The following is a 9,299-nucleotide window of genomic DNA, read 5'->3' as shown; positions in this document are numbered from 1 at the left end:
TTTTTAAACCTCTGGGTGGTGGGTGAACTTAGGGAACGGAGGAAGCAAGAGCCACAGCCCCGCCGCGCGCTAGCCTGAGGAAATAACCCCGGCCGTGGTCTGAGAGCCGGGTTCCCTTGGCAGAGAAGAGTGAGGATGAGCGGGCGGTCAAGGTGGACCGCACATAGCTCCAAGGGAGGAGGGGAGCCTCTCTGGCTTTCAGGGGTCTTTCTTTTTTCTTTCTTTTTTGAAGCATATCGCAGCTGCAGTTTTGAAGTTTGCCGCCTCCTCCCCACCCCCCAGCCCGGGTTTGGGGGAGGGGCGGCACTCTTCCACGCCGCTGCCAGGGCCTTTACTAGCTGGGTAGAGGGGGCTGCAGGGGTTGCCTGGTCTGGTGGCGACAGGGACTCGAAGGCGCTGTTAAGTGGGGAGGGCACCCTGAGGCTCGGCCTTCCAAGGGCTCTGAGGGCTAGGGAGAAGTTGGGGGATACCTCTTGGTGCCCCATCCTGTTTTCCTGCCCTGCCACTTGGTGTTGGGTGACATTCTGCCTGTGCAGGGGTTTCACTGTCATGGAGCTGGCTGTGATGCTGTAAGGCAAATGGACTGTTAAGGATGAGCTGGAAAAGAGAGGCGAGGGAGCTGGAGCTTTTCCTCCTGTGGCAGTGTTAACCCCATCAAGCCTGCTCCCTTGGCACACCTGTCCACCTGGGTCACCGTCTGTGGGCGTGAGTAGGGCTGCTGGCTGACTAGCCCTGCCGGCCGGTGGGCCAAAGCTGGACCTGCCCAGGGCCTGCCAGGCCCGGAATGGGTGGACAGTAAAAGAGCAAAGCCCCACCTGGTGCCCCCTCAGGGGAAGATTAAGCAGGCCCGCCGTGATGGTGCGCAGTGTTTTAGCCATAGTGTGCTCTGCTCTTGAGTTCGGGAGCTCTTGCTTTATGAGGTTTTTATTTTATAGTTTCGTGCCTCCTGGTCACCAGTTTGTTTTTCACAGCTGCTTGTGAGCAAGACAAAGATAACAGCGTCTAAAAATACCCTGCGGCTGGAGGTGCAGCTTAGCTTGACCCCACTATTACAAGGACGGGGTCTCCCTTCCCAGCTGCGTGAGGGTGAGCCACACTGGGCCCCCAGACAGCCTGTGACCAGGTGCACACATCCTTCAGAGCAGTTCAGCCACCAGTCTCAGGACAGGGTGGGCATGCTAGGAAGCTGATCTGTGTGAGAGAGCAGGTGCCCTATGTGAGGTCCTAAGCAACTGGGCTGCAAGATTGGGGGATGGGAGTCCAGACAGAGACCCCTCCCCAGCCCCCAGCCATGGGTATCTGCAGCTTTACATTCCCTCCGAGTTCTGCCTAGCCACGTGTGAGGCTTCCTCCTCTGTGCCTAGGGGCCAGCAGGCCACTCCCCGCAGTGGAGTTTGGCCCAGAATACACAGAGGCCAAAGGGTCCAGGTGGTGCTTAAATCATGCCAGCTTCCTGGGTGCAGGTAGTAGCTGGGGTGCCCCTCTTTCTTTTCCAGATGGAAATCCCTGGAAAGCCACATGTGGGGCTTCCTCCTCTGTGCCTAGGGGCCAGCAGGCCACTCCCCGCAGTGGAGTTTGGCCCAGAATACACAGAGGCCAAAGGGTCCAGGTGGTGCTTAAATCATGCCAGCTTCCTGGGTACAGATAGTAGCTGGGGCGCCCCTCTTTCTTTTCCAGATGGAAATCCCTGGACAGTTGAGTGAGGAATCTCTTCTTGGAAATTGAGAGGTACCCAGTCTGTCTGAAGGGGACCAGCCCCAGCTGATGGGGAAGGTGCCACATGGAAGGGAGACAGGAAAGGACTGAGGACTTCAGTGATCCTAGTGGATGGTGGGAAGCTCAGATCTCTTCCTGCGGGTTCTGGATCCCTTGAGCCTGCCAGGGCTCTCCCGTTATTTATTTTCAAAAGCCTTAATTTCCCCCATGTTCGCCTTTTCTTTGGCAGCAAAGGTGGCAAAGTCCAGCTTGAAGAAAACAGGACCCATCTGTTCTTGATCTGGTTGAATGATAGGAATTTTTTTTTTTTTTGCAAAAATGCATTGGTAACGGCTGAAAAAATGTAAATGCCTAACTTTTTAACCGTGAAAGAAATAAACTAAAGAGTATGGGAATTTAGGAGGGAAGGCGTAAATTACCACCATCAGTTCGCTATTCAAGATGGAACCTACTGGGTGATTCTCTCCTCCTCTTCAAAGTGAATTTTGATTTAAAAATTTTACCTTTATTTTCTGTAGGTAGGTCAGAAATATAATCATCGGGACAATATTAAGATAGAGTTTGATTTGGGAGAAGGAAGAGACTGGGAAAGAAAGCACCTCTGGTAAATCCTCTGATCATTCCTGATTAGTCTTCTCTTAGAGGCTTGAGAGTATTTGCTGGTTTATCTTTAAAATGCCCCTCATCTTTGTGTTCCCTACAGAAGATGCAAGATTACTGATGATTCAGTGTAGCCAAAAGGCCCAGTGCAACAGTGGCTAACTCTTTGGCACCCTGAGAAGGGCCCATGGGAGGGCCGTGAGTTGGGATTCAGATTTCCTAAAGACTTCATTGTCTTGGCTCTGCCTCTACAAATAAGACGCCAGTGATCTCTTGCACTTAAACAGAAAAAGGCTGCTTCCTCTTGAAGCTCAGAACCCGAATCAGCCATTAACTAGAGACTCACACTGAGTGTATGGATTAGGTTATACTGTAACAAGTCAGTCCCGGATCTCGGGATGTTAACACAACGCAGTTTTTCTGTTTTTAATCATATAAAGTCTAATCAACTTTTGGCTTGTGATGACAAGGAACCTGGTCTCATGCCCTCTTGCAGCTCTGCTATCCACTGGGGCCTTGGAGTCCCTCCTGGGTTCCTTTGTATCTAGCCAGCAGAAGGGGAAAGAGAGCGCACGGTACGGAGGACTGGAAGTAGCACACCTCGCCACCACCCACATTCCACTGGCCAGAACTCAATCACATGGCCACATCAAACTGCAAGGGAAGCTGGGAAATGTAGTCTGTGCCGCGGCAATAAGCTCTCTGGCACGGAAGATGCCCCTGTTCTGCTCTCCTTTGGGATTGGATTTGGCTCTGGGCAAGTCACGTGGCTAAATACATATCTCCATCTTTAAAACGGTCGTCATTCCACTTGCCCTTTCCTGTCTCAGGATTTGGAAAGTTATTGAGACATAAAAGGTTCCTAGAGGGACCATCTGGTCTAGCCTCTTTAGGCAAGGTCACTGTATCATCCCCCATGTTATAGATCACTTGCCCAATGTGACACAGCTAGTTTATGGCAGGGCTGCAGTTAGAATGTAGGTCTCCATCTCTTGGCTCAGTGCTCCTTCTGCCATGCTCGGTTCACTCTGCCCTCTTATGAAAAGTTATACGGGATATAGTTTCAGAAAGCTGATACACAGTCCCTAGATAGCCTTTTTTGTTTTGTTTTGTTTTGTTTTGTTTACTGTAGAACCACTTAGAGTTAGGCTCAGAAGAGCCAGGCACTGGTCTATGCCCTGTACATATATTATTAACTCACTTAATCCTCACAGTAACCCTGCGAGTGAGGGACTATTATTATCCCAACTTTATAGATAAGGATGCTGAGGCACAGAGAAGTAACGTAACTTGCCCGGGGTTTTACAGCTAACAAGTGACAGATCTGGGATTTGATCCCAGGTGATCTGGCTCCAGAATCCAGCCCTGGATCATCTTGCTACACTCCATCTCTGACCTGGTGGGCTCCGTGTGCAGCCCTCTCTAGCGTGTCCAATCAACGCTGACCCTGAATCTCAGGATTCAATATTCTGAGTTTCTTCTCTTAGTGAATGACCTTGGAGGTCCATGACAGGGAGCCATTTGTAAACTTACTGGGGCATGAATTTGAGCCCCCAGCATATGAAAATGATACACAGGATTAAGCTACATGGCTAGTGAGAGAGCCCAATCCCTGACCTCCGGCGCCGACAGCCTAGTGAGGATTAGTTTTCTCCTTAAAAATTTTTTGGTCTATTCATCACTGGGTAGGCGGTAACTATTATGATGTAATAAAAATGTCGGTTTCCTTGTGAAAAGCGGCCATCAAATGAGGAAGGACTCTTCAGTTCAACCTTAAAAGGCAGTTGACTTGATAGGGGTGGGGCGAGGCCAGCATAGCCCTTTGACTCGAGGTAATTGCTAGTTAGGGTTGTTTGGTCTATCTGTTGTTGTGTACGAATCCATCCCAAAACTTAATGGCTTAAGAAACAACAGCCAATCGGCTGGTCCAAGATTCTGCAGTGTCGGACGCGCTCACTGGGCAGTTCTTGTGATAGTCTTGCCGGTGGCCAGTCAGTTGCTGTGTCACCTGGGGGCTAGGCTCCGCTGGGATGCTGGGTTGGCTGTGCTTCTGTCTCTTTCTGTGTAGTAGTCTCAGGGCCTGGTCCAAGTGGCCTTGCCAGAAGTCCAGAAGCTGGACTTCTTACCTAGTGGCTTAGGGTCCCCAAGAGCGCAATGGCAGAAGCTTCCAGGCCTTCTCAAGGCTGGGCCTGTGACTTGTTTTACCAACAGGATGACACAAGTCACAGGACCAGCCCAGACTCCAGGGCAGGGAATTAACCAAGGGCGTGAATACCAGGAGGGGTGGAAACAGACGACCTAGCACAGTGGTGAACTCTGAAGCTTCTGTATTTACAGATTCGAGCATTCCCAAAGGTCTCAGGAGAAGCTGACTGTACATGGAAATGTAGGTTAAATACATCTATTCCTTTTACTCCAATGGAGAAAGACAGTTATATATGCCTGGTGCTTTCTCCATCCCCAAACTAATGAACCACTTGTGACCATGGAAGCAGTGAGGCTGCACGTGTGACTGCCCAAAAGCAAAGGGAACTGCAGTGTGTGACTTCTGTTCTCTGGCCCCTTGCAGACTGTGTCTCGGAGCTATTGATTTTTTTTAAAGTATCAGTACCCACCCTCAAGGCAGGAGCATGCCAGTTGGATCAGGGGACAAGACTATTTCTGATCTCCACCTCCTCTTTCCCAGCAAGTCACACATTCTGAGGTGACTTAGCACGCACAACAGGATGGAGAGCTGCTCTCCTGTACAAATGGGCTCGTGGGTTCAATCTGTCAGGGTTCCATTTCGGATCATCTTCCCCAGGCCCTTGAGTCGCTGTAGCCAGTGGAGGTGCAGTGGCTACTTTGATGCACCACCTATATCCCCCTTCCTCATCAGGACTCAAGCGCTTGCTCCCCAAGCACTCATTCGTCAGAGCTGGGCACTGGTGGCTGACGCCTCACAGCCAAGTCCCTCTTTGGGAATTGTCCTTGAAGAGAGCCACCTTGCCCAAAGGTCACAGCCCTTCCCAGGTCAGCGCACATCCAACGACTGGTCACGCGGCAATTCAGGACAATTCTGCAGAGCTATCCCAGCTCCAGAGCTCCCCCAATGGGGCTGGCTGATCCTCTGTCGTGACGGTATCACAGCGCAACTTCTCTCTCTGCCCAGTCCTGCTTAATTCCCTCCAGAGGTCTTGACCTGAAGAGCATTTGCTAGTAAGCTTCCCACACACCACTGTCTATCTCAAAGTCTGCTTCCAGGAGACCTGACCCAAGATAGGAGGCTTGTAGACCACGTTACTTCCCGCTACGGACTGGGCCACTGTGAGCACACACAGAAGCAGGACACACAGCACGGGCCTTCCCAAACTCTTCCAGTTGGGAAGAGATGACAAGTACTTAAGCAACAATATGAGAAAACGAGCAAACATAATGTAAGTCTGGTGCCTCAACGATTTCTTCCCCTCCTTGCTCTACCCCTCACAACTTGCCCCAAAGTTATGTTTTTTAGGGGATGGGTGATCCATGACATTGATTATATGGTTAACGATCGTGCCTAAGCGCTCTCCCACCTGATTATTCCTTCCTTTCGGCATGGCACCGGCAATCAAAATTTATCTTTCGAATTAAGGCTATAATTATATTTTGATAAAGATCTAGCAATTCAATGAGAATGAAATTCTGAGGGTTGCCAGGATACGGATGACTCTGGGTTATGGAGAAGGGTTTGCATGCAGAATACTAATAGGCGGTTCGGCACTCTTATCTAGACCTTTCCAATAGAGTCTGATAATGTAGGCCCGTCAAGTACTGTTTCTCTGCTATTATTCTAGGAGGATAAAAGCGATGAAAGATATAAGCAGGGTTTTATGAATGAAAAGGTGATTCATCAGATGTCTTTTGGTCTCTCGCACTAGAGTTAAGAAACAGAGTAATAATTATGTGGTGTCACCTCAAAAGGAGGTAGGAGACAAAAGCTTTCTCTTATTTCCTTGCCTCTTTTTATTGTAAATAAAAGCAAGATGTCTTAGACATTGGGTTATTGTTATGTGTTGGGAGACAGGGACCTGCGTTTGCAATGGTGTTGACTCCCGGAAAAATGGAAACAGTGGAATTACGTGTGGTGTCGTATTCTGGTTTTCCTTTACCTTTTATTTCTCTTTTACACTGTCTGATTATTACTCATTCATTGATTCGACAAATATGGAGTCCCAAGTATTGTGCGGGTCCTGCCGAGGGATCTAGGAAAGTTTAAAATGGATAACTGCATATGAAAATCATAACAGTACATTACAGTAGCACCCAACAGGGTTTTCTGGGGGTGGTGGAAGGAGTAATTTTAAAATTGAGATATAGTTTAACATACAGTTAAGTTGTGTACACATTTTAAGTGTTGAGTTCAATGAGCTGTGACATATACGTCTGTGCAACCACCTCCCAAAATAATATATAGTACAGTTCCATCACCCCCCAAATTTCAGTACCCCTTTCCAGTCTTCCACCCGCTTTGTCAACCGTTATTATGATTTCTGTCACATAGATTAGATTTGCCCGTTCAAGCACTACATGTAAATTGAATCGTACAGTATGATTTTTTAAAAATATCTGGGCTCTTTCATTCAGCGTAATACTTTTTGAAATTTACTCACATTGTTTTATGTATCAGTAGTTCATTCCTTTTGACTGCTGAGCCAGTAATCCATTGTAAGAATACAGCACAGTTTACCTATTTAGTTGAGCCGTATCCAGTTTGGGGCCGTTATGAATGAAAGCCGACAGGAATACTTTTGTACAAGTCTTCTTGTAGATTTACATTTTCATTTCTCTTGGGTAAATATCTAGGAGGGAAAATGCTTAGTCACAGGCTAAGTGTATGTTTAGTTTTATAAGAAACTGGCAGAGCTTCTTCCAAAATGGTTGTACCATTTTACACTCCCACCAGCAATGTGTCAGAGCTCTAGTTGCTCTGTATCCCCGCTAACGCTTGGTACGTCAGTAGTCGTTACAGTGGATATGAAATGGTATCTCATTGTGGTTTTAATTTGAATTTCTCTGCTGACAAATAATGTTGAGTGTCTTTTCACGAGCTTACTAGACATTCATATATCTACCTTCTCTTCTGAAATGTCATTTTGCCTTCTCCTCATTTTTAATTGGGTTCTTTGTTTCTTTTATTATTGATTTGTAGTAGCTCTTTCTATACTCTGAATGAAAGTTCTGTGTCAAATATATGGATTGCAAATATTTATTCCCAGCCCGTGCCTTGCCAATTTATTTCTAAATGGCATTCTTTTGCTGAGCAGACATTTTTAAAATTTTGACAAAGTCCAGTTCATCAGTATTCTCTTGTGTGGCTAGTCCCTTTGAACCCTGTCAGAGAAATCTGCTTCCCTTAAGTTCATGAAGATTTTGTCATGTATTTTGTTCCAGAGATTTTACAGTTCTAGCTTTTGTGTTTAGGTCTGTGATCTTCATGTAATTACTTGTGTATGGAGTGAAGTAGGGGTCAAAATTAATTTTTTCCCATACGTATATTCATTTGTTCGAGAACCATCTGTAAAACAAACAAACAAAAAACCAAAAACCTTTCTTTTCCCCCACTGAATTTTAACGCCTTTTTCGAAAAATCAATCAGCTGTTTGTGTGTGGTTCTATTTCCGGACCCTTTGTTCTGCCCCACTGATCTGTATGTCTGCTCTCTTGCCAAAACCATCCTGTCTTGACCTCTGTAGATTTATACTAAGTCTTGAAATCGGGTGGCATAAATCCTCCCAATTTGTTCTTCTCTTTCAAGATTATTTTAGCTATTCTAGAACCTATGCATTTTCACATACATCTCAGAATCAGCCTGTCAATTTCTTTTAAAAATGCTGGGATTTTGATTGGCCATTGATTTGAATCGATAGATGCATCTGGGGAGAATAGACATCTTTAACAATGTTGTGTCTTCTAATCCCTGAATATAGTATAGCTTTTGATCACCTAGGCCTTCCATAATTTCTCTTAGGAATGTTTTGCAGTTTTTAGGGTAGAGGACACACAATCTTCTGTTAGACTTATATATTTGATAATATTGTAAATGGTATTCCTTTTTATTTAATTCTCCACGTTTTGATTACTAGTATATATATATATATATATATATATATATATAGAGAGAGAGAGAGAGAGAGAGAGAGAGAGAGAAATACAATTGATTTTTTTAATATACTGACCAGTGACTTCTAATTTTACTCTTTAGTTCTAGCAGTTTTTGTAGATTTCATAGGGTTTTAAACCTACACAATCATTTTGCTGAAAATGACAGTATTTGCTACTTCCTTTCGTATCTTTGTGTCTTACTATACTGGTGAAAGTAGATGTTTTGATTTCTTCCCTATCTTAGAGAAAGCAGCCAATGTTTAACCATTAAATATGATGTTAGCTATAGATGTTTTAGAAGTGCCTTTCATCAGGTTTTGGTGTCAAGGTTATACAAACTTCATACAATGTATTGGGAAATGTTCTCCTCTATTTTCTGAAAGAATTTTTGTAAATCGGATTATTTCTTCCTAAAATGTTTTATGGAATTCACTGGTGAAGCCATCTGGGCCTGGAATTTCCTCTGTGGGAAAGGTTTTGATTTAGAATTCAATTTCTTTAGGACATATAGGACTATTTCTCTTCTCTCTCTCTGTCCCTTGCTAGTTTTTTTTCCAAGGAACTGTCCGTTTCATCGAAGTTGCTGAATATATTAATACTATAGACTGGGGTAGACAGAAAGACCAAAGATATCACTTGAGGTGGGACTCTGAAGAGAGAAAGGGACTTAGGCAGACAAGGAGGGGAATTCTGAGGAAACAGTGGTGTGAGAAAAGACATGGGAGTGGGATCACCAATGGTGTGGGTTGCTGGACATGGATTATGCCAATCTGGTTGAAGGAGAAGAGGAAAATAATGTTAGAGAGATAGCTCAGAACTGGATCAATGCCAGATTAAGGAGTTTGGACATTATGTGGGAA

General features: G+C 45.6%; 1 protein-coding gene across 1 annotated transcript in view; it reads left to right on the top strand.

The window, feature by feature from the left end:
- The window catches only part of NHS (NHS actin remodeling regulator), a 293,480-nt gene that overhangs the window by 252,830 nt on the left and 31,351 nt on the right, over nt 1-9,299 (top strand). The gene's annotated exons all lie outside the window — the stretch shown is intronic.

Source organism: Neophocaena asiaeorientalis, unplaced genomic scaffold, assembly GCF_003031525.2.
Source record: "Neophocaena asiaeorientalis asiaeorientalis breed wild unplaced genomic scaffold, Neophocaena_asiaeorientalis_V1.1 scaffold657, whole genome shotgun sequence".
Lineage (NCBI taxonomy): Eukaryota > Metazoa > Chordata > Mammalia > Artiodactyla > Phocoenidae > Neophocaena > Neophocaena asiaeorientalis.
This window is presented reverse-complemented; position numbering and strand designations above follow the sequence as displayed.